The sequence below is a fragment of the Pelodiscus sinensis genome, chromosome 19 (assembly GCF_052426305.1).
Source record: "Pelodiscus sinensis isolate ZL-2025 chromosome 19, ASM5242630v1, whole genome shotgun sequence".
Taxonomy (NCBI): Eukaryota; Metazoa; Chordata; order Testudines; family Trionychidae; genus Pelodiscus; species Pelodiscus sinensis.
Window position 1 is genome coordinate 26146905 of NC_143070.1, and position 27624 is coordinate 26174528.

At 53.3% G+C, this 27624-nt stretch overlaps 11 non-coding genes across 11 annotated transcripts; 5 read left to right on the forward strand and 6 right to left on the reverse strand.

The window, feature by feature from the left end:
* Positions 1-969: 969 nt before the first annotated feature.
* On the reverse strand, positions 970-1041 carry TRNAE-CUC (transfer RNA glutamic acid (anticodon CUC)). The gene has a single exon. It is a non-coding gene; the product is annotated as a tRNA-Glu (tRNA).
* A 2183-nt stretch (positions 1042-3224) lies between these two features.
* On the reverse strand, positions 3225-3298 carry TRNAI-AAU (transfer RNA isoleucine (anticodon AAU)). Its single transcript has one exon. It is a non-coding gene; the product is annotated as a tRNA-Ile (tRNA).
* Positions 3299-6101: 2803 nt separating this feature from the next.
* Positions 6102-6183, forward strand: TRNAS-UGA (transfer RNA serine (anticodon UGA)). The gene has a single exon. It is a non-coding gene; the product is annotated as a tRNA-Ser (tRNA).
* A 1200-nt stretch (positions 6184-7383) lies between these two features.
* TRNAK-CUU (transfer RNA lysine (anticodon CUU)) lies at positions 7384-7456 on the reverse strand. The gene has a single exon. It is a non-coding gene; the product is annotated as a tRNA-Lys (tRNA).
* Positions 7457-9434: 1978 nt separating this feature from the next.
* Positions 9435-9507, forward strand: TRNAF-GAA (transfer RNA phenylalanine (anticodon GAA)). The gene has a single exon. It is a non-coding gene; the product is annotated as a tRNA-Phe (tRNA).
* Positions 9508-10543: 1036 nt separating this feature from the next.
* TRNAS-AGA (transfer RNA serine (anticodon AGA)) lies at positions 10544-10625 on the reverse strand. The gene has a single exon. It is a non-coding gene; the product is annotated as a tRNA-Ser (tRNA).
* Positions 10626-12520: 1895 nt separating this feature from the next.
* Positions 12521-12592, forward strand: TRNAG-UCC (transfer RNA glycine (anticodon UCC)). The gene has a single exon. It is a non-coding gene; the product is annotated as a tRNA-Gly (tRNA).
* A 3025-nt stretch (positions 12593-15617) lies between these two features.
* Positions 15618-15699, forward strand: TRNAL-UAA (transfer RNA leucine (anticodon UAA)). The gene has a single exon. It is a non-coding gene; the product is annotated as a tRNA-Ser (tRNA).
* A 2151-nt stretch (positions 15700-17850) lies between these two features.
* LOC149522469 (U5 spliceosomal RNA) lies at positions 17851-17966 on the reverse strand. Its single transcript, XR_016347438.1, has one exon. It is a non-coding gene; the product is annotated as a U5 spliceosomal RNA (small nuclear RNA).
* A 6917-nt stretch (positions 17967-24883) lies between these two features.
* LOC142821668 (small nucleolar RNA U3) lies at positions 24884-25099 on the forward strand. The gene has a single exon (XR_012898356.2). It is a non-coding gene; the product is annotated as a small nucleolar RNA U3 (small nucleolar RNA).
* Positions 25100-26426: 1327 nt separating this feature from the next.
* On the reverse strand, positions 26427-26498 carry TRNAE-CUC (transfer RNA glutamic acid (anticodon CUC)). Its single transcript has one exon. It is a non-coding gene; the product is annotated as a tRNA-Glu (tRNA).
* Positions 26499-27624: the final 1126 nt, after the last annotated feature.

The window sequence follows — 27624 nt, forward strand, 5'->3', positions numbered from 1 at the left end:
TTGACAAGAGGGCTTATCCAGGAGTGGGCACATCAGAGTATTTGCGCAAGAACCACTGATATTGTACGTTACAAACTCAGTGTTCTTGCGCAAATACTCATGGCCAGTGTAGACGGGCGGCAAGATTTTGCGCAAAATCTTGCCAATGTAGACATAGCCGAACTGCTCTGGTCCTGATCCTGATGTTTTCATGCTGTTCTCTCACCTGCTGCTGGGTCTTTTTCCATTTGCTTCTCACACTGGATTTAGCCAGCCCCTTGGATCTGCCTCATGCCTTGTCTCCCATCTGTTCCCTAGTGGCCCTGCAGGAGGCAGAGATTAGTCGCAGCCCAGTGTTAATTATCCCTTGGGTTAGTGTCTTTCTCCCATAACGTGTAGCTAAGATATTTGTTAGTAACTGGCAGGCGCCGCGGGGGCTCACCCCCGAACAGAGACACACGACCTCAATATTGGTGCACAAGACAAAACTCACCTACTCCTGGAACAGGAACACTGACTAGCGGTGAGGCCCCTCCCTGGCAGCACCGAGCAGTGAGAGCTGAGTGAATGGGGAGGCAGGAGCAGGGGGAGAAGGCTCCATGACTGTGTGAGAGGGAGGCTCTGCCCTGGCCAGTGGGGAATCGTTGCCTCTCCGAGGGGCCCAGGCCTGGTGGGTCATTTCCCCAGGTTACTGAGTGGGGGCTGGAGCCAGTTCTGGGTTGTCTCCTTCAACAGCCAAACTGAACCAATGGATCTTGTGCAGACCTGCCTGTGCTGGGCGCGCCACAGAGCTTCCTGCAGGGCTGCCCACATGGGAGAGACATGGGGCAGTTTGAGTGACCCAGCTCCACCCCTTCTGAAAATGGCAAGTGTTGTCTTAACAGTGCCAGGGAGGGGGGAAGGAGCCTGATATAACCTCTTGGGTCACAGCTGCTGTCACATAGGTGAGAAAAGAGACTAGGCAGCTGTCACATGAAACTGCAGTCTGGTTTCCCTGACTAGGAATCGAACCCAGGCCACAGCAGTGAGAGTGCTGGATCCTAACCACTAGACCATCAGGGACACATGAAAGATGGTTTTTTGCTCACCTACACTAGCCTTTCACAGGCCATTTTCTGTCCACTTCAGGATGGGGTGGCAGGTCCATTCTCCCTTGCCCAGAGGCGACAAGAACAGAAACCAAACAGAACATCAAAGCAGCCAGACAGGGCCATGCCAGTTGTCCAACTAGCCCAGGATCCTGTCTCACAACAGCAGCCGATTTCATTGTCCCGAGGGAATCCTCAGGACAGACAGTTATTAAGTGATCCCTCCTGGTGCCCATTTCCAGCTTCTAGAATACACCAGCTAGGGACACCTGCCCTGTCCATCCTGGTTAAATGCCATTGTTTGACCTTTCCTGCATTAAATATTCCAGTTCTGTTTTGGACCTTCTTGTAGATTTCACCTTCACAACATCCTCTGGCAAGGAGTTCCACTGGGCGCAAAAATGTTTCCTTTTAGTTTATTTTTAACTTGGTTTCTGGGCTCCCTGAGGCCCTTTCACACACAAGGGCTTTCTCTGCAGCGCGCTGGGGGGACAAACCCCTGAGCCAGTGACATGGACTGACCTGGGCGCAGGCCAACAAGGGGGGTTTCAGTGAAGCTACATGTAAATGGATCCATCTAGTAACCCCTGCCAGCCACACGCACAAGGGAGGGGACTTTAGCCAAGAAAGCAAGGACTCTGAGGGAGGGTTGGAAGTGAAGGGGGTTAATCAGATGGACGGGAGTTTCCAATGCTGGGCTGTGGCTAAGATGGACGAGGGGATGTCACAGGGCACTAGCACAGCAAGGGGACCAGAGAGGGCCCTGCTGCACCGAGAGACATGGCAAAGCCTGGGACTGAACCAGGGACCTTTAAATATTTCATCTTAGGCTCCCCACACTGAGCTACCCATAAACCCCTCTAGCTGGTTATTAACTGTCCGGGATGTCTGGCAGCCGTGTCACAAACATGATGCCGTCGTGCCCGGCCCAGGAAGGCGAGACTGGTGTTTCCTGCCACCTGCAGTTTGACTGGCTCCTTCCCCCCATTCCTGCCCTAGGTCCCGGGCTGACCTGGCAGCTGAAGTGGTCGGGGGCCCAGCAGCCTGGGCAGGGAGTCGGGTGGCCAGACCCTGGTGGCAAGAGTCTTGATGCTACTTGTTTCCCTGCCCCCTCTGGTGCCCTCACTCCTCACCCGCAGCCCCTGCTGCCTGCCTGGGTCCCTGTGCTGTGTCAGACGCTCAATGAACCCTCCTGTTTCACACGGGCTGGGAGTGGCTCTGGGCGAGGGCACAGGGCTGTGTCATTCCCTGTGGGAGCGGGAGGCCCCCGGAGCCCAGAGCGAGTGGACTCCCCAAGGGGCCCACGGCGAGAGACAGGGGGCTGGTGGCTCAGGGAGGGGCGGTCCCAGGAGGCAGAGGGCACCTGTGACTCTCGGCTGGCGGCTGACACTCTGCTCCTTGCTTCCCTCCCGCTGCTTCACCTCCCAGGGCTTCTTTCTCCTTCCCTGTCCATAGCAGGCAGCTACACAAAGGCAAGTCACCAAACCAGACCCCCCTGTGGCCAGCATGGGGCTTGAACCCACGACCTGGGCGTTATCAGCATCAAGCTCTAAACAGCTGAGCCAGCAGCCCACGAGGGGCCCTTTGGGAAAGACCCCACAGGCAGCTGCAGGGACGTCTCTGCCGCTGCCACGAGCTCGTCTCTGATGGGGCCACGGGCGACTCACTGAGATGTGGGCTGGCTAGTGCAGAGTCAGAGGAGCAGGAGCCTGGGTGGGTTCAGGGGGGCCTTGAGCAGGAGCAGGTTTTGGGGGAGGGGCTGCTGGGCCACTGAAGCAGGTGACCAGGTGGTTGGCAGCAGCTCTGTGGGCTGGGCACATGGTCCCATCACCTGGACATATGGAGCCTCCCTCTGTGGCTTGGGCTGGAGGAGCCATGGGCCAGCCACTGCAGCAGCAGGAATTTGGGATCAGGTCACCCCACTGGGGACAATGGAGGGAAGAGAAGAGTTTTCCCTGCCATTAGGGGAAAGCTGGCCAGACCCTTTTAGCCACTGGGTCTGTGCAGGCTGGATCCTCCTCCTACCAGTTCTCTGGCCTCAGTCCTGCAAAGCTCTCAGCCTTTTGCCTGTTTCTGCTTCCCTGTCCATAGCAGGCAGCTAAAGTGTGTGTCTGGGGTGGGGGAGGAGGGGGGTAGTCACCACAGCAAACAATCACATGGCCAGCATGGGGCTTGAACCCATGACCTTGGCGTTATTAGCACCACACTCTAACCAACTGAGCTAGCCGGCCTTCAGAAACTGAGCTCACAAATGGCTTTTTCAGAAAGGTGCCTCGTCTCTGACAGGGCCACTAGCCCACTCTGATGTGGGCTCACTAGTCCAGATGCTTTGAGGTGTGGTCAAGGTGGCTGGTGGCTGGCATGGCGCACTGAGACCCAGGGCAAAGAAGCAGCTGGAATCTCTTGCTGCCAGCACCTTGCCTCCCAGCTTCTTCCCTGTCGGCAGCAGCCACAGCCCCTTTCAGCCACTGGGAAGAGAGGCAGGAATGGGGCCAAGTAATGAGTCAGGCTGAGGGGGGCAGGCAAAGCTCATCTTGCCTTGCAGGGCCACTGGCAACAGCTTCTCTCTTGTGCGCTGCTGCTGAGGAGAAAAACACCCTGAGAGGGACCAGAAAGAACAATTTAAAAGATTGTTTGGAGGGGGGGGGCACCTGCTAGCGCCAGGGGGGCAAGAGTCAGAGCCTGGCAGCTCCTGGGGACCACACAAGAGACCACAAGGGTAAGCAGCAAGCTGCAGGCAGGTTACGTTTTAGGGCCCAGCCCATCTCAGCCAGGCAGACCATAGCATCAGACTGAGCTCCAGGGGGCATCAGACACCCAGCAGGAGGCACAGAACTCTCTCTCTGGGGAGCCTGCAGATAAGGAGCCCAAAGCTCATAAAGTTGGAGGGATTTTTTGCAAAAAAGAAATCTCTGCTGTCTACACTGGCCCTTTTGCACAAAAGTCTTTTGGAAAAAGACCTTTCCCCGAATGGGAGCAGCACAGTATTTCCGCAAAAAGCACTGATTTCTTACAGTAGGGAGTCAGCGCTTTTGCAGAAATTCAAGCGGCCAGTGTAGACAGCTGGCAAGTTTTTCCGGAAAAGCAGCTGATTTTCCGGAAAAACTGGCCCGTTGAGACACAGCCCAAGGGACCTACATGAGCCAGTAGTGATTCAATTAGGCTGAACTGGAGTTCTGGCTTCTGGCCACTCAGACCAGCTTTGCTTGTTTCCTTCCACCCAGAGCCCCCTTCTTCTCCTGGGCTGCAAGGAGCCTCCCTGGGATGCCCTGAGACAGGCACAGGACTCTGCCTCCCCATAACCAGCCCCTCCCCACCCAACCGGCTTTGGCAGAACAACCGGCTTTGGCTAGCTAGACTGCTCCCTTCTTACACACTTTGAAATGTCCATTCCTAATCAGGACTGTGTGGCCTAAAAGAAAAGGCATCTGACTTTGGGTCAGAAGACTGAAGGGTTGAGTCCCTTTGCAATTGTGTTGACTGTGCTTGTGGGTTCTGGTGTCTTATGCTTGGAATTGTTCTCTGTAACAACGTGTGTCCATTGGAAGGCCTCTAGCTATTTGGCAGATCTAAACTAAAACCTTCTGCAGGCAGAGTGGCAGCAATTAATTACAAAGCCTGAGCTCATGTTCCAGCTAAATGGCATTTCAATAGGGTCACACTAGGCTGTGACCAGGGGGTCTGATCCTATTGACCCCCACCATCCCCAAGTAAGAAACAGATCTAAGGGTGGGTAGAGAGAACTTAGTTAACAGCATTTGTTCAGAAAAAAAACTGCTTAGCAATAGTTGTGTTTGTGCAATTGGCATTCTATGATTATCATCCTCACTTTCCTAGTGTTTGTCTGTGGGATCACTGTCTGGATTGTAACTGTTTCTGTCGCCTGTATCATTAATGTTGCTGGGGGAAAATCAACAAAGGCGGTGGAGTATGATTGGTTAGGTAAATCATAATAGTATGTTAGCTTTGGTTAGTAACATTATACTAAAATAATTGGTTAAGCAGGACTAAATTATCACTATATAGATAAGAAGAAGGAAAAGGGGAAACGAGAAAAGGAAGAAGGAGGAAAAGGGAAAGGAAGGGAGAATCATAGAATCATAGGACTGGAAGGGACCTCGAGAGGTCATCGAGTCCAGCCCCCCGCCCTCAAGGCAGGACCAAGCTCCACCTACACCATCCCTGACAGATGTCTATCTAACCTGTTCTTAAATATCTCCAGAGAGGGAGATTCCACCACCTCCCTTGGCAATTTATTCCAATATTTGACCACCCTGACAGTTAGGAATTTTTTCCTAATGTCCAATCTAAACCTCCCCTGCTGCACTTTAAGCCCATTACTCCTTGTCCTGTCCTCAGAAACCAAGAGGAACAAATTTTCTCCTTCCTCCTTGTGACACCCTTTTAGATATTTGAAAACCGCTATCATGTCCCCCCTTAATCTTCTTTTTTCCAAACTAAACAAGCCCAGTTCATGAAGCCTGGCTTCATAGGTCATGTTCTCTAGACCTTTAATCATTCTTGTCGCTCTTCTCTGTACCCTTTCCAATTTCTCCACATCTTTCTTGAAATGTGGCGCCCAGAACTGGACACAGTACTCCAGCTGAGGCCTAACTAGTGCAGAGTAGAGCGGCAGAATGACTTCACGAGTTTTGCTTACAACACACCTGTTGATACAACCTAGAATCATATTTGCTTTTTTTGCAACAGCATCACACTGTTGACTCATATTCAACTTGTGGTCCACTATGACCCCTAGATCCCTTTCCGCCATGCTCCTTCCTAGACAGTCGCTTCCCATCTTGTATGTATGGAACTGATTGTTCCTTCCTAAGTGGAGTTCCTTCCTAAGAAGACCAAGGAGGAGAAGGGAGACCTGGAAGCAGAACTCACCTCCAAGGCAGCCTCAGACCAGAGCGCCCAGGACCCCTCTGTACGACCGTTGAAATGGTTTGCTGTGTGAATTCTGTCAGGTGACGTCAGCCCTGGGCACTGGGATTAATTACCAGTTTCCCTGAGCTGTTAAGACTCAGAGCTGTGATGGCCAAGTGGTTAAGGTTTTGGACTTGAAATCGAATAGGGTTTCCCTGCGCAGGTTCAAATCCTGCTCACAGCGAGGCCTGTGTTTTGACCACACCCCTTCCTAGGGCAACAAGGTACCCAAACTCTGAGGGTGTCTCTAGACTACCTAGTTTTGTCGACAAAAGTGGACTTTTGTTGACAAAACTATACCAGCGTCTACACTACCGCTGAGTTCTGTCGACATAACGTCGACAGAACTCAGCAGTTTTGTCGACGCTGGTATACCTCATTTTACGAGGCATAACACCTTCTGTCGACAGAACTCTGTCGACAGAAGGTGTTATTGCCTGTAACGTTGCGTCCAGACTACGGAGTTCTGTCGACAAAGCAGCTTACTTTGTCGACAGAACTCAATGTGTCTGGACACTCTTTGTCGACGGAAGTTTTGTCGACAGTATCTGTCAACAAAACTTCCGTCGACAAAACGCGGTAGTCTAGACGTACCCCGAGACTCCTGAGAAGAACGTGCCTGTCCCAGCAGAAGGGACACATGGGCTATGTCTACACTTGTAGCTTCTTGCATGAGTAATATGCAAATGAGGCTAAGTGTAGAATATTGCTGAGCTTCATTTGCATAGCTAATGAGCCACCACTTTTTTCAGAAGAGACTCTTGCACCAGAAGGAGCATCTCCACTGCCCCTTCTTGTGCAAGAAAATCCTCCTGCGCAATGCACTTACACCTATTACTTTTCACTAAACACCATTATCAGACTACCCAGTGCACATTCCTACCTTCCCTTGTGCACACAACATACATGGGGCTCTAATTACTGGCCACCTGCCTTTCACACAGATCATTGATCCTTGTGACTTTCAGGTACATTCACATGGCAGCTGTTTGAACATAATGTGCTTCTACTGCATGATCAGCACCAGAGTCTGGGAGTTAAGGAAGGGCGCCACCCAGCATGGGGCTTGAACCCAAAAGTAGCTCAACCTACACACAAAAGTAGCTCAAAGCTGGAGCTGCTGTGGAAGGAGGTGAAGCTACAGAAGCTGACGGGGGACAATCAGCGGGCGGAGGGTTATTTTTTCTCCCCCCGGGCTGATATGGCTAGAACTGAGGAGAAGAAAATCCTCTTCCCTTCTCCTCAGAAGATGGAAATTGCAGTTGGGTCTCTCTTTGGTTCTACTAAAGCTGGACCCCAGGACTAGACCTTTTCTTTCTAAAACCCTGGTGAAAAATGAGAGCCAATTGCTCACAGGCTGAGAATGTGAGTTAAGGAAGGGCACCGCCCAGCATGGGACTTGAACCCATGACCCTGAGATTAAGAGTCTCATGCTCTACCAACTGAGCTAGCCAGGCTGTCTAAAAAAAGTTTCCTAATATCCCATCACAGCATAACAAGAGCCAAGTGTTCTCCACTGCCTGACTCAAGGCTCTTTCTTGCCCCTAATATGCGGTTCTGGTCTGTGGAGAGGTTTGAACTCGAACCCCACTCCCGACACACCCACTTCTTTCCCCACAAGGAACGGCCCCATTTCCATCTCTCCAGGGACAGGAGAAGGGCTCTGGCCTGTTCTCTGAAAAATGCTCAGCCTGTTTCATTTTCTGCAGGAACGAGTGGGATCCATGCACCCTGCTCCCCAGTGACAAGTGTGTGTCCTCTCCCCCCTTTCCACAGACACAGCAGACCAGGGGCCTATGAGCCTCCAGAGGCCCCTTCCTACTTGGCCTCCCACAAAGCTGGGGTGAAAAGCTGCTAGACCCCAGCCCTCCTGGGCTAAGCCATGGCAGAGGTAGGAGGATTCACTGCCATCTTCTCCTGCCTGTGCCCTGATGCTGAGGGGCCGGCTCCTTTCCTGCTGCCCCAACTCTTAGTCCCACAATGCACTTTGTGCAGGGGCCATTGGTCTTTCTGCCAAGGTGCGTGGCTGGGAGCCAGGACTCAGGACCCTTCCTAAAATATACAAATCCCCCGTCCCCCCCAGGGGCCAGGTGAGTGACTTGCCTTGCATATGTGACAGCATCAGACCCCTCCCACCTGCCTGCTCAGTGTGCAGACCAAGCCCAAGGGTAGCACCTGGGTTGTGTGTTACACAAAAGCCTCTTGTTCCCTGCCCAGTTCCCAACACTGGCTGCTGATGCTAACTTCCATGGGGATGTAGCTCAGTAGTAGAGTCTTTAACTACAGCTCAACTGGTCCTTGTCTCAACTCCAAGTGCCCCCTTGGAAAAACTTCCTTCTAGTGTAAACATTTTCCTTTCCAGTTCCATCACACTCTGGCTTTACATTGCTTGAGGTTCTTGACATTAATAAGAACCCTTAATGCAGAGCTACTCAACTTTGGGATCCCTGGCAGCCATAATCAAAGGCACTTAACAAGGATGGACAGGGCAGGTGTCCCTAGCTGGTGTATTCCAGGAGCTGGGAATGGGTGACGGGAGGGATCATTTAATAACTGTCTTTCCTGAGGATTCCCTTGGCACAATGAAATTGGCTGCTGTTGTGAGACAGGATGCTGGGCTAGTTTGGCAACTGGCATGGCCCAGTCTGGCTGCTTTGATGTTCTGTTTGGTTTCTGTTCTTGTCCCCTCTGGCCAATGGAAAATGGACCCGTGTCCTGAAGGGGACAGAAAGTGGCCTGTGAAAGGCAAGGGTAGTTAAGGAGAGACCCATGTTCATGTGTCCCTGATGGTCTAGTGGTTAGGATTCAGCATTTTCACTATTGAGGCCTGGGTTCAATTCCCAGTCAGAAAAACCAGCCTTATCTGTGTTCATGAAATCTGCCATGTCTTTGCCCTTTTCCATCACAGGGAGAGCCAGTGGCTGAGGGAAGGGAGGGGCTGGGGTGCCAGAGGCAGGCTCTGACTGGGAGACACTCCCTGCAGCCAAGCACATTTCTCAGGCAGCCCCTTCCCTGCGCAGGGGGTACAGGTCACACGCCTGGGTGAATAAGAGCTTGTGGGGACTGGCCAGGGCTTCAAGCAGGCAGCTCCCATTGGCCACAAACAAGCTTGGAGCAGGGACCAGGCATGAAGCCTTTTCCTCTACAGCTGAGAGACACAAAGGGCCCAGCAGCCCCTTCTCTCAGCTGTGCGTGGGGGCAGGGCGAGCAGGGAATCTGCCTGAGGCTTCTTGCTGCCATGTTGGGTGGCTTCATGGGCTGGATCCAGCCCGCTGGCCTGTATTGCCCAGGCCTGGCTTAGAGGGACCCTTGGCCCTGGGCTGTGGGGGAGGGACGCTGTGGAAAGGCCAGTCTGGCCTTCCTGGGCAGGGCATGATGCCATGCGGCAAAACATCCTGAACAGAGAATTACAGGCCACACAGGCCTCTTATCACAACCAAAGTAGCTCAGTGGGGAGAGCGTTAGACTGAAGATCTAAAGGTCCCTGGTTCAATTCCAGGCTTTGCTATGCTCCAATAGGGGCTAATTACTTCAAGTCGATGGTTTTGCTTAGAGCTGTTCTCACAACCTGCACTGCAGGAGAAAAGGGGAGATGAGCTGCATCCTGGGGCTCTTCCTGCTTTCTCTTGGCCCTGGGTCTCTATCCTGCCACAGGGCAGGTACAAGGGCTACAGTTGGGGGGAATCAGGTGACACCACAAAAAACACTCCCTGTTGGCGGTGCTGGAACATGGCACCACATGAGCATGTTGCTAACACCCATGTCTCCCCCCCTCAGGGCCACTAGAGATGTCCAGCAGCTCTGTCCTTGCACCCTGGGGCTGTCTGTGTGGGCCATGCACTCACACACACTGGCCCCTCCCTTTCTAGGACAGGGCTCCTGTTGTTCCGTCCTTTACTCAGCCTGGGAGTTGGGCTTATTCCCAAGCAGCAGGGGCTGTGTTTACCTGGGGAGCCACAAATAGGAGCAGAACCCCCTTTCCCACTTTTTGCTTGGCTTTGAACCAGGAGCCTTTTCCACATTAAGCAAACACGATAACCACCACCCCACAGAAACATGCTTGTCAGTTTTTTTCTGTACATAAACTTGGACAAATATTCTGTTACTAATTCTTTGCCCAAGGCAGAGCAAGAGCAGGGAACAAGACCTCCCCGCTCCAATACTTCTCTAGAACCTTTGCTCCCAACACGGGGGGGAGGGTGGTGTGCACCTCGGGAGGAGTGACCCACATCATATCCCCAACATTTCTGCCCTTCATGGATGGACCTTTGGGGGAGGCCCAGATGCTCCATCCTCTCACTCAACTCCTATCACACACTGGAGCAGGGCAGCGCCCAGGGGTAGGGCTGAGCCATGGGGTGCTGGGTAAAGGGCAGAGGCTGCAGGAGCTGATAGTTTCCCCAGAGCCCAGGGACCCATAAGGAGGCACCATGCCCTGTGTCTCTCTCGGAAGGCGCAGAAAGGGATTGACTGGGGTTGGGGAGAGTGGCTCAGGGGTTGTGCAGCTTGTTGCCCTGGTTAGGGCGTGGCCAAAACACAGGCCACGCTGTGAGCAGGATTTGAACCTGCGCAGGGAAACCCTATTGGATTTCAAGTCCAACACCTTAACCACTCAGCAACCACAGCTGTGAAGGCAGCAGTGTCCCAGGATCAGGGAAAGTGGTAAATAATCCCAGTGCCCAGGCCTGACCTCACCCGCCCCACAGAATTCACACAGCAAACCTGGCTTCCAGCGCACAGGGCAAGCTTGGGGGCTCATTGCTGGGCCCTGGGGTGAAGCATTAAACCAGCCGCCTCCTGCGGGGCCTGTGAGTGTTGCTGTCCCTGCTGTACAGACAAGGCCATGGGGGCAGAGAGAGGTTCACTGAATGGGCCAAGGTCACCCAGCTAGTTAGAGTCAAAATCTGCCCCCAGCTCCCTGCCCCACCCACCGACGTGCTGACTCCCTCGCTGCCAGGGGGCTGTTTGCATTGGCCTCTTTTGTTTTCTTTTCAGCTGTGAAACATTGGGACAGTTGGCCAGGGAGTCCCGCAGTTGCCATCTCCCTCTGTGCAGGTGCTGTCCAGAGCCCCGACTAGCAAACGCTGACACCGCTGTTAGGTCCAGACCAGAGGGGAGTGTTTAAGGGTTATTTCGGAAGAAGGGTTTTCTCCCCAAATAACTGCATCTAAACAGTGTTTTTTATTTCATAATAAAGTATTTTGAAACAACACCCGGACACAATTATGCAAATGTAGCGCAGGATATTTAAATCCCGGTTTCATTTACAATTTCGAATGTCTCCATTTGCAGCCCTCTCCTGAAGGAGACTGCAAGTGTCGACATGTCCTGGGTGTTGCAACCTCCCAGCACTCACCTGATGTTCCCTCCCCGCTGCCTGAAGACGTTTGGGAGTCCTCCTGCGTCTCCTGGCGCTGCAGGTCATCAGCGTTGTCATCTTGAAGCTGCAGCCACTGCTTCCCAGGTGTCTCCATCCCAGACTCCACAACTGTCCCTGGAGACAGGGGCTCCCCACACCCCGGGATTCGGTCCAGTTCCTCACAGTATGCACAGTGCTGCGGTGCTTCCCCAGAGCGGGACCTGCCCTCACGGGCCCTCACATACCCCTCCCGCAATTCGTTGACCTTGGGTCTGACTTGGTCTAGGACGCAGGAGGGGGGAGGTGGCCTTTCTCTGCAAGGCCATCAGCCATTGGGCCATATGTTAGATAATTTCATGGAGGTTAGGTCCATAAAAGGCTAGTAGCCAGGGGATAAAATGGTGTCCCTGGCCTCTGTTTGTCAGAGGCTGCAGACGGATGGCAGGAGACAAATTGCTTGATCATTGTCTTCGGTCCACCCCCTCTGGGGCACCTGGTGCTGGCCACTGTCGGCAGACAGGACACTGGGCTAGACGGACCTTTGGTCTGACCCAGTACGGCCGTTCTTATGTTTTTATGTTTATAAATGTCTGCATTCGTCCACCTGGACTGCCGGGCCTGCAGAGACTCCCCATCGGATCACAGCTCCAAGAGGGTCTTTATCTCTGGCCCAGACACTGACAGTGTCCAGTGTTTCTGCCCCGTGCTTGGTCCTGTGATGTGTCCCTGGAGGGGTCTCTGGGGGCTTGTGCCTAGGACATGGCTCTCCGGAAGGCAGACGTGCTCGATCTTAGGCAAAGGACCCAGAAACAACCCTTTACGGCAAAAAACACAAGGACGGCTCTTGGTCCGCATCCCTGGGCCACACAGAGTATCCAGAAGTCACTTCCCCACCTCTCCCTTGGCTGCTCTAGAGCTTAGCCCAAAGTCTGATAAACTCTACTCTCCCACCCAACAACCTCTGGGACTCCTCTCCTGCCCAGCTCCTTAAACCATGGAGAGTGCAGGGCAGCCACTACCCCAGCGACACCACTTCTGGTCTCTGCCTAATAGCCAAGAAGTTCTGCGTTACCCAAACCACACAGGCACCCTCTCGCCTCTGGCTAGCCTCATGGCAGATGTAGGATTTCCTCACTAATTTTCCCAGCAACTTTGCAGACAGGCATTGGTGGTATAGTGGTGAGCATAGCTGCCTTCCAAGCAGTTGACCTGGGTTTGATTCCCAGCCAAGGCAATGTAAAGAGGGAGCATCAAAGCCCCTTGCTGAACTTTTATTTGAACCCTGAAAAAACAGGCACAAATGGGTTCTGCAGCTGCGGGCTGCCTCTCACCGCTCTTCATCCTCTCCGAGAGCGTGCACAGTAATGTGGTTCCTCCCTCACATACCCCTGCCGCAGTTCCTTGACCTTGGCTCTGACTTGGTAGGATGCGGGGGTAGGAGGGAGGTGGCCTTTCTTTGCTAGACCATTGGCCATTTGGCCAAAAATGTCGGCATTCCTCCGTATGGACTGCAGGGCCTGCAGAGACTCCTCCTGGGATCACAGCTCCAAGAGGGTCGTTATCTGTGGCCCAGACTATGATGGTGCCTGGGGTTTGCTGTCCCTTGCTTGATTTGATTCCCAGCCAATGCAAGGTGGGAAGGGAACAGGCAGCCTCCTGGGGAAGAACTTATTTAACCCTGAACAACAGGCACAAGTGGGTCCCACAGCCAAGGGCTCCCTCTCACCGCATTTCATGGGGAGCAGCTCAAACAAAACTAATTTGGCTGTTGTGGGGTCTGCATGGGGCTTGTACCCGTGACCTGGGCATTATTAGCATCAAGCTCTAAACAGCAGAGCCAGCAGGCCCAAAGGTGGCCCCACAACAGAGGGAAGAGAAGAGTTTCCCTGCTATTGGGGAAAGCAGGCCAGGCCAAGGCCCTTTTAGCCCCTGGGTCTGTGCAGGCTGGAGCCTCCTCTTACCAGTTTTCTGGCCTATTTCCTGAAAAGCTCACAGTCTTGTGCCTATTTCTGTTTCCCTGTCCATAGCAGGCAGCTAAAGGAGGGAGACAGGGGTCACCACAGCAAACATACCTGTGGCCAGCACAGGGCTTGGACCCAAGACCTTAGTATTACTAGCTTCATGCACTAACCAACTTTACTAGCCAGCCAACCCAAACACAGCTCACAAATAGCCCTTTTAGAAAGGTGTGTCCGGCAGCTGAAGGGCTGTCTCTGCAGCTGCCAATGGCTCTTCTCTGACAGGGCCACTAGCGACTCACAGTGATGTGGGCTGGCTAGTCCAGCTGGTTTGACATTTGGTCAAGGTGGCTGGTGGCCGGCATGGTGTACTGAGACCCAGGGCAAAGAGGCAGCTGGAATCTCTTGCTATCAGCATCTTACCTCCAAGCTTCTTCCCTTTCAGCAGCAGCCACAGCCCCTTTCAGGCCCTGGGTCAGCCCAGCAGTTCCATGGGTGGCCAGGGGAGGCCTCTCTGTGTCCCAGAAGGACCTGGGAAAATGTGAGCAAAGGAAGCAACAAGGCACCACTGGGAGTTGAACCCAGGCTCTTCTGTTTAGAAGAAGGAAGCTAAGCCATGGTGCCCCCCTCAAGCTGTTGGGTGAAACTGCTCTGTGGTCCCAGACAACACCTTTGACTCCCAAAGTGCAGCAATTTCCTTCCAGCCCTGGCTGTGTCTGCGGCTGAGCTGCACAAAGGAAGATACAAGATCCCTGGTGGGGTCTTTGCCGGATGAACGTGCCTGAGGAAAGAAGCTGAAAGCGCAACAGACACACAAAAGGGGACGTGGGACAGTTTGAGTCACACACATGGCAGGTGGCGCAGCTCAGCCAGGGACCTTATCCACTCACAGAGCTTCACAGCTTCTCCACCCCCCAAACCCCACCAGGCAAACTGCCCCATGGGCCTTGCCTGCACCATGCTCAGGGCCTGGGGATTTTCTGTCCTTTTGCCAGACCAAATAACTAGCTCTGTGCTCCTCTGGAGTCTCTGCCTCTCATGGGCCTTCTCATCCTCATACTCCTCTTTGTCTCCAGACATACTCTGCTCTGCTACAGCCACCTCTTGCTGTCTGTCACTCCTGGGCCTTCTAGAGTAAAATGTGCCCCTTCATTCTGACTTTGAACACCTGGGGTTTTAGGAACCAGATCTGCACCTAACACCAGCATTGGCTAGTGAGGGGTCTGGACAGCTTCTGCAGAGAAGGAGACAGTAACTGCAGAGCATCCTTGCCAACTATTTCAGAGAGCGGAGGAATGCAAAATCTTTGTCAGTAAAAGGCAACTGTAACCCCAGGTGAGACTTGAACCCACAATCCCTGGCTCAGGAGGCCAGTGCCTTGTCCATTAGGCGACTGGGGCACACAGAAAAGCCTGTCAGGGAAAGAAATTCACCCTTCTAAATGGCCCTTCTTCAACTTTTAGCTCCTGATTAAGCCCCTTTGAAGAAGCCAGATACACAGGAAGAGCTGATCACACCCCTCTGAAAATCAGCTTTCCATGGGTATCTGTAGCTGGCTCCAAGTCATGGGCCTTGACGTCTCGTCTCCCTCCCGAATCCAGGGAAGTGTCTCCCACTGCTGCAGCCTCCTAATACTCTATGGCCCTATCTGTACAGCAGGGACAGCAACACTCACAGCCCCACAGGAGGGCCCCTGGCAGCCTCTGATGTTCCCTGCGTGAGACCCAGAACCAGCCCTGAGTGAGGGGGGCAGGGGGAGCAGCTCACACATGCCAAGGGGCTGGCCGGGGGCACAACATGAGCCTGCCAGGCAGCAGTGACATCACAAGGAACTTTTACAGCACCTCAGCTTATTGGCTGGGAGGCAGTGACCTCACAGAGCAACCTTGGCAACAGCCAGGTGGGACAGGGGCAATCTCAGAGACCCCCATGGCCTGGCTGCCTGGAATCTCCTTTGTGAGGTTTCCCCTTGAGGGCAGAAGGGATTGAGGGTCCCAGCTGGGAGTGTGTCTGTGGAGATTTCCCCTTTCCCCAGGCTGCAGTGAGAGGGGCTGGGGCAGGCAGGGATACAGGAGGGGCTGGCACTGAACTGAAGAGAGATCTGGGAGAAGCAAGAGGAAGGGCTGTAAACATCCGATGAGGATGGGATACAAACCCTCTAAGCCAGCCTCAGGCCAGAGCACCCAGGACCCCTCTGCATGACTGTTGAAATGGTTTGCTGTGTGAATTCTGTGGGTCAGGTAACGTCAGGCCTGGGCACTGAGATTATTTATCAGTTTCCCTAGCCTGCTGTTACTTAGCGCTGTGATGGCCGAGTGGTTAAGTTGTTGGACTTGAAATCCAATAGGGTTTCCCTGTGCAGGTTCAATTCCTGCTCACAGTAAGGCCTGCCTTTTGGCCACAAGCCTTTCTAGGGCAACATGGTACCCAAACCCTGAGAAGAACGTGCCTGTCCCATCAGAAAGGACACCTGCAGAAGGCAACAAGGCAACAGAGGCTACAAAAGCAGGAGAGAACATGGATTGCAGGGTCCTGCCTAACAATAGGAAAACCAGTCTGGGATGAGCCATACCTGGGTGGTCAACAAATACCTTTGATGTCAACACCCATGCGTCCAGACTATCGCGCTGAGCCGACAAACAGCTGATCATACCGGATATGGGCAGGATCCTGTTACAAACATACAGTAAACACCATTATCATACTGCCTGGTGCACATTCCTACCTTCCTTTGTGCACACAACATACTTGGGGCTCTAATTACTGGCCACCTGCCTTTCACACAGATCATTGATCCTTGTGACTTTCAGGTACATTCATACGGCAGCTGTTTAAACATAATGGCTGTGTCTACACTGGCCACTTTTCCTGAATAACTTGCCAGCTGTCTACACTGGCCCCTTGAATTTCTGGAAAAGCACTGACGGTCTACTGTAAGAAATCAGCTGCTTTTCCGGAAATACTATGCTGCTCCCATTCGGGCAAAAGTCCTTTTCCGGAAAAGGGCCAGTGTAGACAGCACAGTAGTGTTTTCCGCAAAAAAGCCCCGCTTTCCGTTTTCCGTTAAAAGCATTTTTGGAAAATCATGCCAGCGTAGACATAGCCAAGCAGTATGCAGGTAATCAAGTCGTTGAGACAATGCCATTTCTGGTTGAAATGGCAAGACGCTGTTTTTCTTTGTGATACTGTCTGATATCCCTTTTGTGTGCATTGATTCTTTGGCGAAGCATCTGAGACATTTGTCCAGTTATATACATTATCTTACCCATTACAAAGATAGCTTCCCCAATTATCACCTCTAATATCATTAGCTCACAGACATTTACCTCCCCCCTCCCATCTCTCCTCTGTTCTGAAATTTGATTTGTCTTTTTTATAGGTGTTTACTTTTTTTGATTGTATCCCTTGGCTACGTCTAGACTGGCATGATTTTCCACAAATGCTTTTAACGGAAGGCTGTGACTAGACTGGCCAGTTTTTCTGGAAAATCAGCCGCTTTTCCAGAAAAACTTGCAAGGGCTGTGTCTACACTGGCACCTTTTTCCGGAAATGCTTTAAACGGAACAGTTTTCCATTATAAGTATTTCCAGAAAAAGAGCGTCTTCATTGGCAGGATGCTTTTCCGGAAAAGCATCCGTGGACAATGTAGACGCGCTTTTCCGGAAATACTTATAATGGAAAACTGTTCCGTTTAAAGCATTTCCGGAAAAAGGTGCCAGTGTAGACACAGCCCTTTTTTGCAATCGGGGCTTTTTTCCGGAAAAGACTGCTGTGCTGCCTACGCTGGCCCTTTTCCGGAACAGTTTTCCGGAAAAAGGACTTTTGCCCGAGCGGGAGAAGCATAGTTTTTTCGGAAAAGCAGCTGATTTCTTACAGTAAATCGTCACTGCTTTTCTGGAAATTCAAGGGGCCAGTGTAGACAGCTCGCAGCTTATTCCGGAAAAGCGGCTGCTTTTCTGGAGTAAGTGGCCCAGTGTAGACACAGCCCAGCTGTCTACACTGGCAGCTTAAATTTAGGAAAAGCACTGATGATCTCGTGTAAGATTGTCAGTGTTCTTTCAAAATACTATGCTGCTCCAGTTCGGGCAAAAGTCCTTCTGCGCAAAACTTTTGAGCAAAAGGGCCAGTGTACACAGCCCAGATTTGTTTTGCGCAAAAAAGCCCTAATCGTGAAAATGGCGGTCGGGGCTTTTTTGCAGAAAAGCGCGTCTAGATTGGCACGGACGCTTTTCCATAAAAAGTGCTTTAGGGGAAAAGTGTCCGTGCCAATCTAGATGCTCTGTTCCAAAAATGGTTTTAACGGAAAACTTTTCCATTAAACGAATTTCCAGAAAATCATGCCAGTCTAGATGTAGCCCTTCTTGTTAGCACTACATGGTTCCATTTTTTGTTTTAGCTAAACTAGACTAAGACAACTATTACTATTAAAAAAAGCAGCACACCATAAGGTACAACAACATTTTTAAATAGACATGGGCATCTACAGGCCTCTACAAAAGCTAATAGTTCAGTTCTGTTTTTTACACCATTGGGTAGCTTCACCGGAGTGAAGCCTCAAAAAATTGAGTACAAACTCATAAATGATCCTCACCATGGAAATCTTTAGTAAAAGGCAAAAGATTTATATAATCTGAAGAGAAACCAGAGTATACTACAGCTGCTGCAGAGGCGCTGCCAGAAAAATGGCGTCTGTTTCTCAACTCACGGTGGCTACACCGGACCATCTGCAAATCCCCACCCCTTCTGCAGCCTGTTGCTCTGCCGTGCTGATAGCCCGAGTTTTGCGTGGGAGCCAGGGGCTTTAGGAGCAAACTCGGCCCCATGGACGCGTATGGAGAATCACTGTGCGCAATGCATCGTGGGTATGTAAATGAGCACCCGGGGTACACCGGAGCGCGCGGAGGAGCCCAGATCTCCGAGCTGCGGCTGCAGTCCCTAGCTCGCTGCCGCGGGCCGGGCCGGGCTGGGCAGCTGCTGCCGGTCCCACCGCTGTTCCGGGCGCAGGCTGCGTACCGGTGGGTGCGGGCTCCGCGTTTCCCTCGGGAGGGGCAGGTGGGCTTGGGGCTCTGGTCGCTGCCGCGTGTAAGGGCCAGGGCACGAGCCGCTGAACTGCCCCGGGGGAGGGTGGGTCAGCCATGGAGCCTACAGAGAATCCAGCCCGCCCCGTGGCAGCAAAGTTGGCGGCTTGTCCCCAGCCTCCAACGCTGCAGCCTGCACCTGCGGCCCTTCTCGGTAGCCCGCCCGCTGTGATCGAGCCAGACCCCGGGACACCCGAGTGCGATTCTCCCCCGCCTGGGCCGGCTGGTGCTCCCCCCGGTTTGCTCGCGCTGTTTAAACACCTCAGTCTCCGCCCCTAGGAGCTTCTGCTCCCTAAAGGAGCCGGGTTGGTTCCAACCTTCTCAGGAACGTTCACTGCGCGGAACAGAACAGGAACAGCCGCGCTGGTGACGAAACCCTGGCACGGGGTCTAGCGCGGGGTTTGTAACCCCCTCGTCAGGGAGTGTCTCTGGAACAATTCTCTGACACGCTGTGCTTCTATTGTATTATCTACACGACGAGTTTTCTCAGCAAAAAAAGGTGCTAATTAGGGTCTCATTTGCATGAGTCATGATCTTATTTGTATATTTTCTGGCAAACTGATTTTGCACTGAGGGGCTCGTGCCTCGGCCTCCTCTGCCCTTGGTGCTGGCTCTCCTGGCTGCCCCTGAGCGCTGCTGGACAAAGGAGGCAGCAAGGCAGGAGAGGGGGGAGAAGCAAGTCCAGCTGAGGCTGACAACTCGGGCTCAAGACTCCAGCCCCAGCACAAAACCTTCAGCTGGGCCCGTGTGGCTTCCTCCTGCCCCCGCACACGCTCACAGGGGGAAACGTGCCCCATGTTACATCCCCGCGCCAGGCCTGGGCGACGGGCTCAGCCCTCGAGCAGCCCACAGGGCCTGTGAGGGACGGACTGAGAGCAGGGCCCCCCTGACACCCCCCGTCCTGCCCCACTGGCCTGTGTGTGGCACTGGCGCGGGACAGGAAGGAACCGTAGCCGGGGAGAAAGCAGCTTGGACTGACGGGCGAGTCTCACTTGCTGACCAAACTCCTGGGCTCTGGGGCCAGCCCCCCTGTGGGTCAGAGCTCCCCTGCCACAATGCTTCTCCAGGGGGCCTGGTTCCAGGGCCACCTAACCCCAGGGCCTGGGGGGCTGGAGGCCTTTGCCCTGGAGTCTCAGAGCTCCCCCATTGTCGGCTGCCGCTGGCCTGAATGGTGCTGGATGCTCCTGCTCCCCTCCCAGCAGGCTGGCCCTGCACAGGCTCTGTGCTCGCTGGAGCCACCTCCTGCCAGGTCCCCGGCCAGCTCCTGGCAAAGCCTCAGCCTGGCTCCTTTCCTGCCCTCTGCTTGCGGGGCCTTTGGGGGCTGGCTCCGAGCAGATCCCCTGAGCCCCAGCATTGGGTGCAGCACTGCTGGGCCCCCGGCGCCCAGGCTGCAGCCAGGAGAGGGAATCTCCCGCAGGGCTGGTGGGATGTAGAAAGCTGCTACCTGGGAACCTTTCCCGCGGCAGCGCTCCCAGCCTGGACAGCCCCTGCCCAGCCCAGCCCCCACCCCAGGATAGGCAGCATTTGGGGGAGCAGGTAAGAGAGACCCCCCCTCCCCTTCCCAGAGATCAGCCCCCCCAGGGCTGCAGAAGGAGGATCTGGCCCAGAGCTGCTCTCAGCAGAGGGGGCTGTGATCCGAGCCTGGGGCCAGGGAAGCTGCTACCAGCTCATGCGGGGTGGGGGGAGCCATCCCAGAGAGGGTGGGGAGGGGGATCAAGAGGGGTGGGGCAGATAAGACAGGTGAAGGGGAACAGGGACGTGTGAGGTGGGGCAGGAAGGGGAGGCAGGAGGTGCTGAAGGGAGGTTGGGGGATCATGCCAGGCATGGGGTGGCTGGGAGCAGGGGTGCAATGGAGGGAAACTCGGGGGGGGGGGGTCACAGGAAGGGAAAGGGGGCAGGGGAGGTTGGGAGGAGACTGGGGGAGCAAGAGCAGCCTGGCTGGGGGAGGGGGAGACGCAGGGCAGGGTTTGTACAGAAGGAAGGGGGGAGATGCAATGGCAGCTCCCCACCCCCATCGGGCAGGAGGGGGGGCAGAGGTGACTGGTGGTGGCACTTGGGGGCACCAACTCCTCTGCCCCTGACAAAATTTCTGAAGTTTATAACCAGGGTGTCCCAAATTCCTCCTGCCTGTGTGGGTGCCTCTCCTTGCGCCCCTCCCTCTGCAGGCTCCAGTCCCCCGGGGGAGGAGCTGGCCCCTCCAGCAGCCTGAGGGGAATTGTTTCTGTGAATTTTTTTAAGTGTAGATATCTGCAAACACTGATCTGTAGGGACTGGCAACAGTTTATTTCCATATTTCCAGATTTGTTATTTGCATAATGGATATGCAGATATGTAAATGTAATGTCACCTGTCTGGCAAAAGTTTGTGAATGGGTTTGGCCATCCATGGTATATAAAAAAAAAGGTTAGCAATCACTGGCCTGATCCATGGGGGTGGCCAAATGCAAGGCAGGGAAAACACTAGGGCTCTGTCTACACTCACAGATGCTTGCATGAGAAATATGCAAATGAGGCTAAGCGTCGAATATCGCCGATCCTCATTTGCATACCTAATGAGCGACCGTTTTTGCAGAAGAGGCTCTTGCTCCAGAAGGAGCTGTCTACACTGCCCCTTCCTGCGCAAGAAAAACCCTCTCGTGCAAGGCCGCTACGACGATTGTTTTCAGGAATAGTGACATTGCACAAGAGGGGATTTCTTGCACAAGAAGGGGCAGTGTAGACAGCTCTCTCTGATGCAAGAACCTCTTCTACAAAAACGGCAGCTCATTAGGTATGCAAATGAGGCTCCATGATATTCTAAACTTAGGCTCATTTGCATATTTCTAGTGCAAGAAGCTGGGAGTGTAGACATAGCTTAGGTGAAGGTGGGGGGGGGTATTTTCCCCACCAGGCCTTTGTCCCTCGGAATCCCTGGGGACGTTGGGTTTTCTCTTGTTTGGTTTCCCTTTTCCCTGCTTCCCTCCTCACTGCAGGGGAGGGGGCGGCTCTCTCACCCTTTCGGTGGGAAGCCCTGGCACAGAGATGGGACGGGAAGATGCTCTGAGAGTGAGCCCCTGAGGTATTTGGGGAGAGAACTTGCACACGTCTGCCCTTTCATCTGTCACCAGGATGGTGGAGTGGTTAAGGCGTTGGACTTAAGATCCAATAGATGTTTGTCTGCGTCGGTTTAAACCTCACTCCTGGTAGCTTCCTGTTTTGGACAGACATCCATGTGGATAGTTGATTTGCCCTGCTATGGACTGGACTTCATCTCTGAAGGTCCCTTTGGCTATGTCTGCCGGCATGTGTGAGATGTACTTTTGTGCAAGAGGATCTGTACTCTCCTGTGCAAGAAAGCTCTGATGGCCATTTTAGCTATAGGGCTTTCTTGCACAAGAAATCCTTGTCCCGCATCCACACTGCCCTCTTGCACAAGAGGACTTACACCTGTTAGAAAAGAGCAGAGCTCGTGCGCAAGAAGCCCTCTCTCACCACGCTTTACTGTAAAACTTCTTGCACAAGAGCGAGTGGGCCGTGTGGATGCTCTGCGGAAGAACGGCCCTTCTTGCACAATAACCCGCCGGTGTAGACACAGCCCATCAGTGTGGACATAGCCTTCCAGTTCTAGTCCCAGTTCTGATTGGCTGAGCTGGGTGGAAGTCACAGGGAGGAGACTCAGGACTTCCTTGTTCTCCTTAAGTCCCAGCAAATGAGCCAGAACCAATCGTCTGCTCGGGGAATTGTTCTGTTTCTTGCCAGTGGTTGTCTCTGAGCAGCTCCTGAGTCTCTCTGTGTCCCGGTGCTTCTAACCCACTGGCTGAGCCATCCCTAGGCCGGGCTGTGGGGCTGTACCTCACTGGAGGTCACGTTATTCTGATCAGTCAGGGTGGGAAACTCCAGACTGAGGGGGAGTTTCAGCATCTGGGTCCTGTGCCCAGCACTGCCCCAGACTGGCTGTGTGAAGTCAGACAAGGCCCTTTGCCTTTCTCAGCCTTTGTCCCTCCCTCTGTCAGTTGGGGGGAACAATCCCCTCCTGCCTGCCCCATGGTGGGGGGAGCTGTGAGGAGTGGTGTGAGAGTGTTGCTAGCAGCAGTGAGTACTAGGAGGTGTCCTGTCACCTGGGCTCCGTGTAGGGTGGCCACATGGTTTCTACAAAAATACCAGAGACACTTGACATGACATCACAATCGACATTATTGTTATTTAGAAAATACCGGACATTTCTATTTTCTCAGTTTGTTTCCTGATCAGAAAGCTCAAATGCTGGACTGTCTGGTTCAAAACCAGACACCTGGCAACCCAGCTCCATGTCAGCAGGGAAACGCAGTCGAACACCTCCCCCCATATGCTGACCCAGACTTGTGCCTGCTGCTGGGGCTGCCTCCCCCCACATCAGTGGGGCCTCCTGCCCCTGTGTTGGTGCAGCAACTGCCAGTCTGCCTGCACCTAGGGCCTGCACCCAGGCTTGGCAGCCATGTCATCTGGGAGCAAGAGCAAGAGCAAGGAGCCTTCCTAGCCCAGCCTCCTCCCCATCCCATCGCTGAGGGATCTTTCCCCCAGTGCCAGCCCCATGCTCAAGGGCTTTGGAAAAGGGCCAGGCCAAAGTAGCTCCCCCCTTGCACCTACTGAGCCTCTGCCAGACCTGCCCCTCCTCAGGCTCTGCCTTGTCACCAGACAGACCCTGCTCTGCTCCAGCCCCCTCGCTCTGAGTCACTCCTGGAGCTGGTGGGACTAGACAGCTGCTGTCCTATGGGATGTGGCACTTCTTGGGGAACCATCTCTCAGTTCCCATGGGGAAAAGCAAGCCAGGGCTTCCCAATCAACCCTCAGGTCACAGTTCTATACCACAGGTGGGACTTGAACCCACAAGCCCTGGCTCCATTAGGCCACTGGGGCCAGACAAAAATAAGAAGAGAAGGGACAGAAATTCCCTTTCCCAAAGGCTCACCCCTCACATTGGCCGAGCAGACACGTCCCTCCTCTCTACCCCACCAGACACATCTACAGCCCCCGGCAGAGAGGCAGCTGGGCAGGTCACTGCAGAGCTGAGCCCGGGCTGGCAGCAGTGCAGGCTGGTCGGCCACAGCCCTGGGAGAGCAGCTGGGGGGCTCGGCTGGGGGGCGATGGGCCCGTGTGCTCTGCTGCTCACTGACGAGCTGGCTGCCCAAGTGCCCACACAGACGCTTCTTCAATCCCCACCCCCCTCAGCCAACCACCCCCAGCCTCTTCCAGCACAGCCTGTCCCCCTCCCCCCACAGGGCTTCCACAGGGGCCTCTGTCCCAGGGGGAATGGGGAGCCCCTGCCCCCAGCACCCACCCACCCTGCTGCTGCTCCCACCAGAGCAGAGGATTCACCCGGCACAAGTAAGTGCCTCTGTCCCCCCTGACCCCGGCTGCTGGGTTCCCTCCTGTTTAGCTGCCTGGCCCCAGGTAAGGTCCCATGAGACTGCTCATATCACCCCCTCAGCACGGAGCCCTGGGCAGCCGCCCTGCTCGCTCAGGTCTCAGGCTGGCAGGGCCTGCAGGGATACTGGGTTTGAATGACAAGGTGTTGGAGCAGCTATTAAAAGGCTTCTTCCTTGGCAGGGGCATTGTGCTTGTGGATTGGCTGTTTCTTGGATGACTGGTGCTTGCACATGCAGCTGGGCTTTAGCAAATCAGAATGATGCGAGTCGTGAGTAACCCAGCGCCTCTGGAAATGGGAGTGGAGTAAAAATACAAAAAAATAAAATAACTTGAATAAAAATGAAAGTGCAACAAAAATAAATGACTTGAGTAAAGTACAAATACCCAAAAAAGGTCTTGAGTAGTGTGATCAAGTATTTCTACTTAGTTACTTTCCACCTCTGCCCAGCAGGCAGGGGTTCTTGGCCCCTTGCTGGTCTGCGGACTGGCAGTTTGTTACCACTGACTTAGAGGAGCCCCAGGAACTGCAGTTTCAGGAAGAAACAGCAGGGCTGTGTCTACTCTGGCACCCTTTTCCGGAAAAGGGATGCAGATTAGCCAAGTCAGAATTGCAAATGCAGCGGGGATTTAAATTTTCCTGATTTTAAGAGGAATAAGGTATCTTCTGGAAAAGGCTTTATTTTCCCAAAGATCCCGTCTAGACTGGCGCTTTTTTCCGGCAAAGCCCCGAGCCGGAAAAAAGCAGCAGCCATGTTCATGCAAATGCAGCAGGGAAAATTTAAATCCCCACTGCATTTGCAATTCTGACTTGGCTCATCTGCATCCCTTTTCGGGAAAAGGGTGCCAGTGTAGCCGTAGCCCAGGAGATTTTGATTGGCTGCCAGGTGCTCCATATGCTAATCAGGAGGCGTGTTTCTGTAAACAGGGACATGGAGCATATTCTAATATGCAGATTTCTAAACCTGGTGGAGCGTATTTGAATGGGACAAGCACTTTGCTGAGATTATTTCTGTTCTTTAGTTTTCTAAGTGTTGTGTGAAAACATTCCTCATGAGGAGAAAGTGAATGCACATGAGTGTGGGTGTGTAGGGAAGCGGGTGCTAATAAGACTGTACTTTCTGGAATCATTTCTGTAGTTGGTAACTAGAGAAATGCAGCTGAAAGTGGTTGGTCTCGCTCTCTATGAGAATGAGTGATAGTGTTCTCTTCTGAGCATGAGGCAAGCAGACAGTGTTGCTTTAATGTAATTGCTGTCTGCTGTTGATGACTGTTCTTTCTTTTCTGTTAGAAAGCTGGAAGAAGAGAGCACAGGCTGAGTGGTTGGCTACTGTCAAGAAGTTCAAAATGAGTTTTGCAGTAGAGAACAATAGGGTTTTCACTTTATTGTTTTGTCTTGGTTTTTGTTTAATTCCTGGATTTACTTGTAGGCTACATCTACACTGGTATGACTTTGTGCAAATACTTTTAATGCAAGAATTTTTGCATTAAAGCATTTGTACAGGAGAGCACCAACACTGGTATGTGCTTTTGTGCAAAAGCATTCGTACCAGTGTAGATGCTCTCTTGTTTAAGAAAGCTCTGATGGTCCAATGGCCATTTTAGCCATTGGGCTTTGCTGTGCAAGAAATTAACGTTGCTGTCTACACTGGCCCTCTTGCACAAGAATACTTGACAAGAGGGCTTATCCGTGAGTGGGTGCGTCAGAGTATTTGCGCAAGAACCACTGATATTGTATGTTACAAACTCAGTGTTCTTGTGCAAATACTTGTGGCCAGTGTAGACAGGCGGCAAGATTTTGTGCAAAATCTTGCCAATGTAGACATAGCCGAACTGCTCTGGTCTTGATCCTGATGTTTTCATGCTTTTCTCTCACCTGCTGCTGGGTCTTTTTCCATTTGCTTCTCACACTGGATTTAATCAGCCCCTTGGATCTGCCTTATGCCTTGTCTCCCATCTGTTCCCTAGTGGCCCTGCAGGAGGCAGAGATTAGTCGCAGCCCAGTGTTAATTATCCCTTAGGTTAGTGTCTTTCTCCCATAACTTGTAGCTAAGATATTTGTTAGTAACTGGCAGGTGCCGCGGGGGCTCACACCGGAACAGAGACACACGACCTCAATATTGGTGCACAAGACAAAACTCACCTGCTCCTGGAACAGAAACACTGACGAGCAGTGAGGCCCCTCCCTGGCAGCACTGAGCAGTGAGAGCTGAGTGAAGGGGGAGGCAGGCCAAGGGGGAGAAGGCTCCATGACTGTGTCAGAGGGAGGCTCTGCCCTGGCCAGTGGGGAATCGTTGCCTCTCCGAGGGGCCCAGGCCTGGTGGGTCATTTCCCCAGGTTACTGAGTGGGGGCTGGAGCCAGTTCTGTGCTGTCTCCTCCAACAACCAAACTGAACCAATGGATCTTGTGCCGACCTGACACTGCGCTGGGCTAGTGCTGTGTGTGCCACAGAGCTTCCTGCAGGGCTGCCCACATGGGAGAGGGGAGGGGCAGCTTGAGTCACCAGCTCTGCCCCTTCTGAAAATGCAAGTGTTGTCTTAGCAGTGCCAGGGAGGTGGGAAGGAGCCTGAAGTAACCTCTTGGGTCACAGCTGCTGTCACATAGGTGAGAAAAGAGAGTAGGCAGCTGTCACATGAAACTGCAGGCTGGTTTCCCTGACTGGGAATCGAACCCAGGCCACAGCAGTGAGAGTGCTGGATCCTAACCACTAGACCACCAGGGACACATGAAACTTGCTTTTTGGCTCACCTACACTAGCCTTTCACAGGCCATTTTCTGTCCACTTCAGGATGGGGGGGCAGGTCCATTCTCCCTTGCCCAGAGGCGACAAGAACAGAAACCAAACAGAACATCAAAGCAGCCAGACTGGGCCATGCCAGTTGTCCAACTAGCCCAGGATCCTGTCTCACAACAGCAGCCGATTTCATTGTCCCGAGGGAATCCTCAGGACAGACAGTTATTAAGTGATCCCTCCTGGTGCCCATTTCCAGCTTCTAGAATACACCAGCTAGGGACACCTGCCCTGTCCATCCTGGTTAAATGCCATTGTTTGACCTTTCCTGCATTAAATATTCCAGTTCTGTTTTGGACCTTCTTGTAGATTTCACCTCCACAACATCCTCTGGCAAGGAGTTCCACTGGGCGCAAAAATGTTTCCTTTTGGTTTATTTTTAACTTGGTTTCTGGGCTCCCTGAGGCCCTTTCACACACAAGGGCTTTCTCTGTAGCATGCTGGGGGGAGAAACCCCTGAGCCAGTGACACGGACTGACCTGGGCGCAGGCCAACAAGGGGGGTTTGTGAAGCTACATGTAAATGGATCCATCTAGTAACCACTGCCAGCCACACGCACAAGGGAGGGGACTTTAGCCAAGAAAGCAAGGACTCTGAGGGAGGGTTGGAAGTGAAGGGGGTTAATCAGATGGACGGGAGTTTCCAGTGCTGGGCTGTGGCTAAGATGGATGCAGGGATGTCACAGGGAACTAGCACAGCAAGGGGACCAGAGAGGGCCCTGCTGCACCGAGAGACATGGCAAAGCCTGGGATTGAACCAGGGACCTTTAAATATTTCATCTTAGGCTCCCCACACTGAGCTCTCCATAAACCCCTCTAGCTGGTTATTAACTGTGCGGGATGTCTGGCAGCCGTGTCACTAACATGATGCCGTCGTGCCCGGCCCAGGAAGGCGAGACTGGTGTTTCCTGCCACCTGCAGTTTGACTGGCTCCTTCCCCCCATTCCTGCCTTAGCTCCCGGGCTGACTTGGCAGCTGAAGTGGTCGGGGGCCCAGCAGCCTGGGCAGGGAGTCGGGTGGCCAGACCCTGGTGGCAAGAGTCTTGGTGCTACTTGTTT